This window comes from Geotrypetes seraphini, chromosome 7, assembly GCF_902459505.1.
Source record: "Geotrypetes seraphini chromosome 7, aGeoSer1.1, whole genome shotgun sequence".
Classification (NCBI taxonomy): Eukaryota; Metazoa; Chordata; class Amphibia; order Gymnophiona; family Dermophiidae; genus Geotrypetes; species Geotrypetes seraphini.
In genome coordinates, this window is record NC_047090.1 from 157,149,994 (window position 1) to 157,162,256 (window position 12,263).

Below are 12,263 nucleotides of genomic sequence, written 5' to 3' on the forward strand. Positions count from 1 at the left end.
AAGGACAAAAACAATTGAGGAACCTTCCGATGAGACTTAGTACGTTGGAGATAAAAAGCCAACGCCCTCTTACAGTCAAGCGTGTGAAGCGCTGCCTCACCAGGATGAGAATGGGGCTTCGGGAAAAATACCGGAAGAACAATGGACTGATTGAGGTGGAAATCAGACACAACCTTAGGCAAAAATTTGGGATGGGTGCGAAGAACCACCTTGTCATGATGAAACACAGTGAAAGGAGGATCCGCAACCAAAGCCTGTAGCTCGCTAATCCGACGAGCGGACGTGAGCGCAATCAAAAAGACCACTTTCCAAGTAAGAAACTTAAGAAGAGATTTGTCGATAGGCTCAAAAGGCAGTTTCATCAGTTGAGCCAAGACCACATTAAGATCCCACACCACAGGAGGAGGCTTGAGAGGAGGATGAACATTCACAAGACCCCTCATGAAACGAGAAACCAGAGGATGCAGAGAGAGGGAACGACCCTCGAGATGTTGATGGAATGCAGCAATGGCACTAAGATGCACTCGAATGGAAGTCGTCTTCAGACCAGAATTCGACAGATGCAACAGATATTCCAGCACCGAAGACACAGGCACCGAACTCGGGTCCAGGTGGTTCGAGGAGCACCAGGATGAAAATCTGGTCCACTTCTGGGAATAACAAAGCCTAGTCGAGACCTTCCGAGAGGCCTCCAAAATTTCCCGTACTGACTGAGAAACAGGAACCGAAGTCAAGGGGAAAGGAACCAAGCCGTCAGATGTAAAGACTGAAGATTGGGATGTAACAGCGAACCCCGACTCTGAGACAGCAGAGAGGGAAAGACAGGCAGAAGCAGAGGCTCCCTGACACTGAGTTGAAGAAGCAGGGAGAACCAGTGCTGTCTTGGCCAACGAGGCGCAATGAGAATCATAGTAGCTTTGGTCGATTTTAGATGAACCAGCGTTCTCAAAATCAGAGGAAAAGGAGGGAACGCATAAAGGAACCTCCCCTCCCAGTCGAGAAGAAATGCATCGGCCTCGAGACGGTCCCGGGAGTACACCCGAGAACAGTAGAGGGGTAGTTTGTGAGTCTCGGGTGAAGCAAACAGATCCACCTGAGGAGTCCCCCAGTGGTCGAAGACTTCGCGTAGAACCCGGGAGTTCAGGGACCACTCGTGCGGCTGGAGAAGACGACTGAGTTTGTCTGCCAGACAATTCAGCTCCCCCTGAATGTAAACCGCCCGCAAGAAGATGTTCTGAGAGACGGCCCATGTCCAAAGGCGCAGGGCTTCCTGGCACAGAGGCCAAGAGCCCGTCCCCCCTTGCTTGTTTACGTAATACATGGCCACCTGGTTGTCTGTCCGAACGAGAACCACTTGATCGCGCAGGAGGTGACCGAAGGCCCGAGCAGCCAGATAAATGGCACGAAGCTCCAACACGTTGATGTGACACCGACGATCCGCAGCCGACCATAGGCCCTGCGTTCGCAGACCGTCTAGATGAGCCCCCCACGCATACTCCGAAGAGTCCGTCGTCAGGACCTTGCGATGCGGAGGGACGCGAAAGAGCAAACCCCCGGACAGATTGGTAGAGTTGGTCCACCAACGGAGCGAGCGTCTGAAAGACGGAGTCACAGTCAAGCGTCGAGATACTGGGTCGCGGTCCTGACGCCATTGCGAGGCCAAGGTCCACTGAGGTATCCTCAGATGCAACCGGGCAAATGGGGTCACTTGGACCGTCGATGCCATGTGCCCCAAAAGCACCATCATACGTTGAGCCGACACTACCTGCAGTTGTGAAACCTGCCGGCCCAAGCGAAGCAGTGCCTCCAGCCGTGGAGAAGGGAGGAAGGCACGGAGGAGAACAGTGTCCAGCACGGCTCCTATAAACTGGAGGGATTGAGTCGGGCGCAAGTGAGACTTGGGAAAGTTCACCTCGAACCCTAGACCCTGAAGAAGCGTGATAGTCTGTTGGGTCGCTGAAATAACTCCCTCCCTTGTCGGGGCCTTGATCAGCCAATCGTCCAGATAGGGGAAGACCTGCAACCCCCGGGAGCGCAGAGCAGCCGCGACCACCACCATACATTTCGTGAACACCCGAGGGGACGAAGCCAGACCGAAGGGTAGTACACGGTACTGCAGGTGCAACTCCCCGACCTGAAATCTTAAAAACTTCCGAAAGTCGGGATGCACCGGAACATGGGTGTACGCTTCCTTCAAATCTAGGGAGCACATCCAGTCCCCCTCGTCCAATAGAGGATACAGAATCGGAAGCGATAACATACGGAACTTCTCCCTGACCAGGAACTTGTTGAGCTTCCGGAGGTCCAAAATGGGGCGCAAGTCCCCGGACTTCTTTGGGACCAAAAAGTAACGGGAATAAAATCCCCGGCCCTGCTGATCGAGAGGCACCAATTCGACCGCCCAGAGGCTCAACAAGGCCCTGGCTTCTTCTCGGAGAAGGGCCAACTGGCTCCGATTGGACGGGCACGCCCCGGGAGGCATGTCTGTAGGCTGCCTGGAGAAGTTTAACGAATAGCCCTCTGAGACGGTCCGGAGCACCCATGCGTCTGACGTAATCCCTGACCAAGCCCTGGCAAAAGCCGTGAGCTGACCCCCAATGGGGAGGGGGTTGGGCGACCTCGCGGCGGGGGCCAGCCCCCAGCCGCTCATCCCGTCAAAAGGACGGCGCTGGCTTGGATGCCCCCTGCGCAGCGGGCTTGGAGGGCCCCCCCTACCCTGTTGGGTTGGACGTCGGGGTGGAGGTCTTGAAAAGGCCGGTGTCGATTTTTGAGGATACCGCCTAGGAGGCTGTCTAAATGGCCTCTGAGGCGACGGCTTAGGCTTCGGGCGAACCAGAGACGCCAAAGAGCGCTCTTGGTCAGAAAGCCGCTTGGTAGCCGCCTCTAAGGAGTCGTCGAACAACTCCGACCCGACGCAGGGTAGATTGGCCAATCGCTCCTGCAGGTTGGGGTCCATCTCGAGGGTCCGCAGCCACGCCAACCGGCGCATGGCTACCCTCGAGGCAAGCTCAAATGCGTTGTAAACCGCATGAAACAGATAGAAACGTAGTTGGGACAGGTTCGACACAAAAGTGGCAAACCTATCCCTGTGCGAATCCGGGATCACCCCCTGAAAGTCTGGCAGATCCTTCACCATTGATCTGAGGTAGGAAGAATAGGCGAAAGCATAGTTGAGGACCCTCGTGGCCATCTGGGAATTAGCATATAGACGACGGCCGAATTTATCGAGGGTCCGACCCTCTCTCCCAGGGGGGACCGCCGCAGAGACCCTAGAAGGCTGCGAACGCTTAAGAGCCGACTCCACCAGGAGCGACTGATGGGAGAGCTGCCCCTTGTCAAACCCCTTAGGGGGAAGTGTCCGGTATTTGGATTCCATCTTGGTGGGCACTACCGCAACTGTAAGAGGGGTCTCAAGGTTCCGCAGCAAGGTCTGAAGGAGGACCTTGTTCAGCGGCAGGCGGGGGGATTCCTGCTGAGGGGCAGGAGAATCCTGTTCCTCCAAAAATTCTTTGGTATAGTGTGACCCCGCCAACAGGTCCACCCCCAGAGCCTTCGCCATGTCATGGACAAATTTTGAAAAAGAAGATGTCCGTGCGGGCGGAGAGGGTGACCGAGACTTCTCAACGGAGCCGAAAGGAGAGGCCTGGCGAGAATACCCGATCCCCACACCGGATCCCGAACCCCACGAGGCACGATCCCTTGACCTCGAAGGGGTTGGGGACACAGCCCGCCGAAGAGACCCCCTGGGGGAACCCCCCGGAGTACGGGGTACGGAGGCCCGTCCCTTCCGCCCCGGCGAGGAGGCACAGGAACTCTCCCGGATCGGGGACCGCAAGAGATCGGGGTTGTCGAGGCGGAGTTCCTCGACCCGCAAAGCCCCGCCCTCGGGCGTCGTCGAGCGATGACTCCTCCGAGGCGAGGCCCGAGACCGCTTGGCCTTTTTTAGGCGGTGCTTCGCCCGAGGCTTGCTCGAGGGCGACGAACCCCGGGAAGACCTCGGGGACGAGGACGAGGAGATCCGACGTACCCGGCGCTGCTTGTCTCGGGACCGCACACTGACCTCAGGCTGTCTCACCGAGGTCGGATCCGAGGGAAGCGTCGAGGTCGAGGCCGAGGGAGCTTCGGCCGCTGAAAGGCCGGTGCCCGAGGCCGAGGTCGCCAACTGCGGGGCCGCGGAGACCGAAGGCGTCGAGGCCGAAGCCTGCTGCAGGGTCTCAATGGCCCCGGAGAGCTCCGAGGAAATTAAAGCTCGAAGCAATTCCTGGAATGCCGGGATCGTGAGACCCGGAGGCAACACCTGGGGGCGCTCCGCAGAGGGCGACCTCGGTCTCGAGTATTCCCTCGAGGCTAACCCTTTAGACACCTTGGACTGGGCAGAGGTCGACGGTCCCGCCGACGAAGAGCCCGAGGATGGCTTCCTGGTCGATGAAACTGAGGAAGGAAGCGGAGACTTACCCGGGGCTTGCTTCTGCGAGGCAACCGACTTCGAGGTAGCCGAAGGGTCCAATGCCGAGGTCGAGGCCGAGCTCGAGGCCTTCCCCGTCGGGGTCTCGACGGCAAAGAGATCCGCCATACGGGCCTTGCGACGAGTAAGGGCCCGTTTCTGGAAGGTGGCACACTTAGGGCACGATGCTGTCGGGTGATGGGGCCCCAAGCACCTTAGGCAGCACCTGTGAGGGTCAGTGATCGACAAAAGCCTATCACACCTACCACACTTCTTAAATCCCGTTACGGGCCGGGACATGGGCCCAAAACAAGGCCGGGAACAAACGAGGTTCCTCGGCCACGGCTACCGGGAGCCCCCGGAGCGAACGGATGAAGTTAAATTTTTTATTTTTTTTTTTTGAAAAAAGAAGAAAACAAAGAAAGAAAACACAGATAACGCAGCGACCGCGTCGAAATTCCGCACACAGCCGCGGCGACAGAAGGCAAATACGAGCACAATTATCCACAGGGCTTCTGGCTCCGCGGATGAAATTGAACTGAGGACCACGAGGTGGAGATGCGCCCTCTAGTGGGCAAGAAGGCTAGCACATGCGTGGTGCAGTGTGCAAACTTGAAACTTCTAGCAAAAAAGCTGTCCGCGCTGGGGCTCCGTAGATGACGTCACCCATGTGTGAGAATATCATGCCTGCTTGTCCTGGGATAAAAAAAATTATATTTATTTATTTATTTTTTGCTTTAGGATAAAATAGTATATTAGTTGTGTTGATAAAAATTTATAAACAAAGCCCTGCCAGCTGAAAATCTCTTTCTCTAGTTCAGCAGCAGGAACTTTGATTTATAAGAAAGGAATAAGCTAAATATTACAGTACTAAGGCTTATATGGATGCAGCGGGGACGGTGACGGGGCGGTGAATGGGATGGCAGTGGTGGTGATAGGTCGGTGAAAGGGATGACGGTGACGGGGCGGTGAAGGGAACAGCAGTGACGGGACGGTGCAAAGGATGGTGGGCCGGGGACGGGGTGGTGACGGGGACAGATTTTTCCCCGTGTCATTCTCTAATTCCTACCAGAACACCTGGCTTTGATCACACATGCAGAACACAGATAAACACTATGCAAATACAGAACCACAGACAGCATTGTTCCCATCTCCCTTCCCTTCCCCACCCCTCCCATCCCTGTGCATCATATCTCCCTCTCTATCCTTATGCAACTTCTCCTCTCTCTCTCTCCACCTCTTTCTCCTCTCCTTCCCATAATCTGGCATCTCTCTCTCCTCCTTCCCTTCCCTCCTCCCCCCCTTTGTAGTCTGGCATCACTCTTGTCTTTCAACCATAATTGTTAATTTAACATTGAAAGACCTTTAAACAAAGGAGATTGGATATATGCACTTATCTTATCACAGCCAAATCCCAATCTCCTTTGTTTAAAGGTCTTTCAATGTTAAATTAACAATTATGGTTGAAATATCATTTTGATATTTGTTAAATGGAAGATTGTGCATATATATGTGTTAATTTTGATGATTGTGAATGTTATTTCTTCAATTGTGGGATTTTGCACTGATTTTTGATTAAGTGGTTTATTTGGCAATTCGATTACCGGTAACTGGTTTATTTGGCAATTAGCCCCTTTTTTGTGCACATACATACATACAAGAGGTTTTTTTTAACAATCTCTGATTGAAATCTGGAACCTAAAAGTCTCAGATTTATTCCTTGTACAATTAGTTCTGAACAGGTTTCTGAGATTATTTTCCCTCTCTTTTTGGGATAATTTCCTTTTCAAGGTATGGGACACATTAATTACTAATATTAGAAATCATTAGCATTTGTGCTGAAAGCTATTGTTGGGTTTCTTACCATTTTTTAATATATTGGGGGGGGGGGATGAAACCCCAGACTGCAGCGTGAGCCACCCAGCTGGTCTCCGTGGGCCGCCATTGGTTTGCGGGCCTTGCAATGAAGACCACTGGGTTAGCACATGACCAGTTAAGTCAGTGGTCTTCGTTAATTTTTGAGCAGGGACCACTTTGGATCTAAATGAGCCCAAGGAAAGCTGCCAAGTATTTTCCCACACAGGATTGCAATACTGCTGACCAGTGTGTGTCAATGACATCCAGCCTCACTAGCCTACATCTCTCTCAAAAGCAAACCTATACCAAGCCTTACACCACAACTCTACCAAACTTTCCACACCCTGTACCTGTGTACCACCTATCTACCTCAAATTCCTTGTCTGATTCAGTTACTCTCAATCCCCAACTTGTAATAAAACCAAAAGTATATATTGATACATCTTTTATTAGAAGAAAAAAAACCCAAAAACCATTTAACATGGTCAGTGGCGTACCTAGCATGTGTGACACCCGGGGCCCATCATTTTTTGGCACCCCCCCATCTGTACGAAAAACATGATTTTTATTAACAAGCCACATGTCACACATGAGTACCTAGGAAAAAGTAGCATCTTACATACTGCAGTGAGCAGTACAACAGCAATACACCCATTGTAAAACTAAACAAGCCAGACTAGTACAGATCAATTCTGCAGTCAATCCTAACAGAAAACCATGTCTTTCGAACACAGAAAACACCTTCGCCTAGTATGGAATGTCATCACAAACTTACCCCTCCCCCTTTTACAAAACTGTAGTGTGTATTTTAGCCAAGGTGGTAACAGCTCTGACGCTCAAAGAATTCTGAGCATCAGAGCAGCTACCACCACAGCTGGCGCTAAAAAAACGCTCCACAGTTTTGTAAAAGGGGGGATAAAATAGAAATACATAGACAAAGGTTAAATTGAACCAGCAAGAAGCTGGACTCTGCATACAATGCAATACCACAGAAACAGTGACGCATGTCTCCTAAAGCAATAAATAAATAGAAAAGTTTTGTTCTACCTTTGTCTTCTCTGGTTTCTGCTTTCCTCATCTTCTTGTTACTCTCTTCCTTCCATCCACTGTCTGCCATCTCTCTGCCCCTATGTGGGCATCTTCTCTCCTTCTATGCCCCTTCCAGAAACTGTATGCCTCCCCCTTTCATCTTTCCTTTCACCCCCATTGGTCTGATATCTGTCTCCTCTCCTTCCCCCCTGCTCTGGCATCTCTCTCTCTGCTCCCTTCCTCCTGTTCTTCCCTAGTCTTCCTTCTCAATTTATTTTCTGCCTCTATCTAAATTCTTTTTTACTATTCAGTCCTCAATTTCCCTCTTTCACTGTGTCTACCTATAGCTTGCCACCTCTTTCCATCACCCCTTCCAGTAACTAACTCTATCCTCTTCCCTCAATCCTGCATGTGCCCTTTTTTTCTTTCTCCTCCCCACTTCCTTTCAGCATCTGCTCCCCCTTTCCCTCACACTTCCATTCAGCAGCTGTCCTTCCTCTCCCCCACACTTCCATTCAGCATCTGTTTCCCTCTCTCTACCCCTTCCACCTACTGTTCACCCTCTATCTCGCCCCTTCCATTCACTGCCCTCTGTGCTCTTTCTATCCAGTGTGCACCCTCTCTCTCTCTCTTCCATATGGCATCTTCCCTCTTTCTATGCTCCTTCCATAAACTATCTATCTCGTGCCCCTTCTCTCCTTTGTACATGATTGATTTCAACTCTGTCACCTCTCCGTTTTTCTCTCTCTGTCACTACCCCCTCCCCTATGCTCTGGCATCTCTCTCTTCTCCTTTCTTTCCTTCCCACCTCAAGGTCTGGCATCATCCCTTCCCTGATTCCCAACATCTCTCTCCTTTCCTTTTCTTCCATCTCTCCCTCCCACTCCATGCTCTGACATCTCCTCCTTCCATTCCCCTTTCATTTTCCCTTGAGCTGGCATACCTTCCTCCTTCCCTCCATGCCCTGGCGTCTCTTCTTCCCTCCAAGCCCTGGCATCTCCTTTCTTTCCCTCCAGTTGGGTACAGCAACACTCTCCCCAATTCTCTCCCCCTCTGCTCCCTTTCCTCCTTCTGTCACCCAAGGCCTGGTGTCCTGAACTTCACTGCTGTTGCCCACTTCAGGCCTTCCTCTCTGTCCAGTCCTGTCTTCATGAAAACAGGAAGTAGGCAGGACCCGGCAGAGAGGAAGGCCTGAAGCCGGCAACAGCAACGAATTGTAAAAGCTGCTGCTGCCCGAAGAAGGTAATGGCGCCAGGCCTTGGAGCACTGAGGTAGACCGCTTCTCCCCCCTCCCAGCCGAACCCCTGCTGACCCTCCTATCTCTCCCCCCCCCAAGTGAACCTTTACGACCCTCCCAGCGAGAGCAGCAAACCTCCCTCCAGTAGCATCGGCTGCTTCACGGCTTTCTCCTGCCAGTGAAGCGTCACTGATGACATCATCAGTGACGCGGCAGAGGAAGGAGAAAGCCACGAGGCAGTCGATGCTACTGGAGGGAGGTTTGCTGCTCTCGCTGGGAGGGTGGGAGCGCAATAGGGACCAGGCCGGCTGTACACCCCCCATAAGGCTGCACCCGGGGCGGACTTCCCCCCCCCCCTTGGTACGCCACTGAACATGGTACCAGAATAAAAATCTTCACATGTGTTACAGATGACAATAAAGAACTACAAAATAATCATTACTTGCAAAAATTTCAACTCCAATTAATGAACTGCAAAGTACATAATCAAAACTCAAAATGCCAAAAGTTTTTGCCTGTCTTTTACAATTATGCTCATAAGTTTACATTCTCCTGGCAGAATGTGTATGTATCATTTGTGGAAAATGAGTGATCCTGCAAAACACCATTCTTTAATTTAGGAATATTGGTCAGGTGAAGCTATTTATCATACATGGGAAAACCATGTTCTTGCAAAGATCATCTTTGCTGCCAGCAAAAGGGCTAGAATCAACTACTCTAATATGCTGGGGACACACTATTAGGCATATCAAAGAGAATTTCCAAAGAGAAAAAAGGTGAATAAAACCATGATAAAAGTAGCAAAAATGCCCATAACTATATGACAGCTTTGATTTCAGCGGCAAACAGAACAGCAATGCCAGTAATTTTTATTCAAAGAGCATTCACATGCACCTTACAAGATTAACAGGCCATCTTCAATGAGTACAAATGCCCACAATTCCGTGAATTAAGCACCAAACTTGCAATGCCAAACAGTCAAAGAGGTTCCATTAACTCACCTCTTGCACAGTTCCAAAAACACTCTGCGAGAAAATGGAAACGGTGATGTCAACTGCTCTTATAAAGATAAAAAACGCACCTGGATTGGATTTTGTTTTTGGTCTGGCTTCTCCTTTCTGGGTAGATCTTTTTCTCCAAATAAGGGAGCATGCTCGAGCAGTACAACTGCGAAGCTGCTGCGGGAAAATAACAGCCACGGGGAGAGAGATTTGTCATGGGAATGCTGCCTGCCTATCAATCTTAGCCACGGGGTCAAGCAGGGAAGGATTAATTCATTGAGAGCCCCTAGGCACACAAGTACACTGGGCCCCCTGCCCCACCCCACCCCAATATGCGCCCAGACGGAAACAGGAAGTTGCGTCAAAGAGAAGCTTTGAGTAAGCAGCACCGCTTGCACAATTACAGTTCCCGTTGCCTTTCTTACCCGCGTTGCTTTCTTGTCTTACTTTCCGTCGATGGGGGGGGGCTGCGTTGCCGATTGGGGTGGGGTCCGCGTTGCCGATTGGGAAGGCCCACGTTGCCGATCGATGCTGGAGGGGCTCATTGCCGTTTGGAAAAAACAATGTTGATGCCCTCCTTCATCAGGCCCCCCCTGACCATTTTGGGCCCTAGGCACGTGCCTACTTGGCCTATTGGTTAATCCTGCCCTGGGGTCAAGGAGAGAGACAACTGCGAAGCTATCTGCTGCTGAGGGAGGATGAGACGAGTCTGTCTGAGCAGCCAAACTCTGGCCCAATGCAGCAAAAACAAAGAGCCACTTGCTGCTACCAAAGACTACACATGTGAGAGTAGGGCTGATGCTGTGCAGGACTCCAGAACTCGGATCAGAATGGCCAGTGTTCGTTGACATCATTGTAATGCATCAGCGTGCACATTGGCGCCCCCCCCCCCCAATAAGTTTTCAGCGAGAGGCATAGCCTACCCTTTAATCTGGTCCTCAAATTTTCGGGCCCGAGGTACTGACTACCCTTTAATCCAGCCTCGACAGTGTGAGCCGCCAAAGAGGTCCCCATGAGCCGCGATTGTACTGTGGGTCTTGCAATGAAGACCAATGTCTTACTGCATCAAATTAGAGACCAGACTATAAATGATCAGTTAATAAGTGAGGGTTTTGCTGATTTCTTTGAAAATCAGGACATTTTGAGCTTGATGCAGATGTATTGAGGTTGATTCAAATATTAATAAAAATGAAGGCATGGAAAGCAGTTTGAATAGCAATGATTGGAATGATTTTTCTTGGATGTCAAATCTTTAAGAAACATCTAACAGCTATTCATTCTTCTGCATGTCTATTGGACCAGGTTCCTGACAGATATTTGTCACAAAGGAAAAAAGCTGTCTTACTGTTTATAGTGCATCTTATAAATTTATCATTAGAGTCTGGTTTAGTACCTGACAAATTAAAAAAAAAAAAAAAGAGCTTTGGTTACACAAATTCCAAAGATGGCTCATATTGTTTCAGGTGATTAATTAATTGACCTATTTCTAATTTGGCTGTAGTAACTAAGGTATTAGAGAGAGCTATGCTTCACCCATTGGCTGAGTATGTTGAATTAAATCAGATATTGCACAAGCACCAGATTATAGATATCATAGAACTGAATCTTTGCTTTTGGCAACAACAGATAGTATTTTGGTTAAAGCAGATCAAGAATTTGATGCGCTGTGGATTCAGTTAGATTTAACAGCTGCATTCCATAGTTTTTTTTTATATTAACCTATTAACACTTTTATATTATAGAATGTGAGCTTAGGTTCAACTGTGTTAGCATGGTTTGCCTCTTATTTGACATCGGACAAAAGTTAGGAGGGGTGTTCAATAATTTATCTACCTGAATATGAAAGAAAGTAGCAAGCATGTTGAAACAAGTCTATGCATATTGTGACATGTCTCAAGGTTAACCATGCACAGTTGTGGCTCAGTGCGAGGACACAGGATGTCAGGAGAGTTCTCATGTGAATCAAGTAAGAAACTGCTATATTTGGAGCACCATTCAGTCATAAAATTTCTCACATAAGAAGGGAAAAAGCCAAAGGAGATCCATGAATGCATGAATGCAGTTTACGGTGAGTCTGCCCCATTATCCTACAAAGTACAATTTTGGAGCAAGCAGTTTAAGTGAAGAAGAGAGTCCACTGAAGATGACCCTCACACTGGACAGCCTGTGGAATCAACTTCCATGGAAATGTGCAAACAAGTCAAGGATTTAATTTCGTCACAAAGACAAATTAAAGTTTGCCAAATAGCTGAAGAAATGGGCATCTTGGCAGGTAAAATTTGGAAAATAAGTCATGAAAAGTTGGGCATGGTTAGTGCAAGATGGGTTCCAAGAATGCTGAATGCCACGAGGCTCTGAGAACTTGGAGATGCTCTGTGAAGACCAAGTGATTTTTTTTTCATCGTTTAGTGACTAGAGATGAGACTTGGATCTATCACAGAGATTCTGAGTCCAAAATGGAGCCAATGCAGTGGAAGAACAAGTCATCCTCCACCCCAAAAATGTTCAAGACAGAAAAATCTGCAGGTAAAGTCAAGGCAACTGTCTTCTGGGATGATGATGGACTTTTGCTTCTGGAGTTCATGCCACACAAGACAACCATAACTGGGAAGAGTTACGCCAACATAATGATTGCTTTGCGGGAGTCAATCAAGGAGAAAAGATTTTAAAAAACTCACAGCAGGTGTGCTGCTTC

General features: G+C 49.6%; 1 protein-coding gene across 3 annotated transcripts in view; it reads right to left on the bottom strand.

The window, feature by feature from the left end:
- Nucleotides 1-12,263, bottom strand: part of TDRD9 (tudor domain containing 9) — a 318,134-nt gene that overhangs the window by 102,170 nt on the left and 203,701 nt on the right. The gene's annotated exons all lie outside the window — the stretch shown is intronic.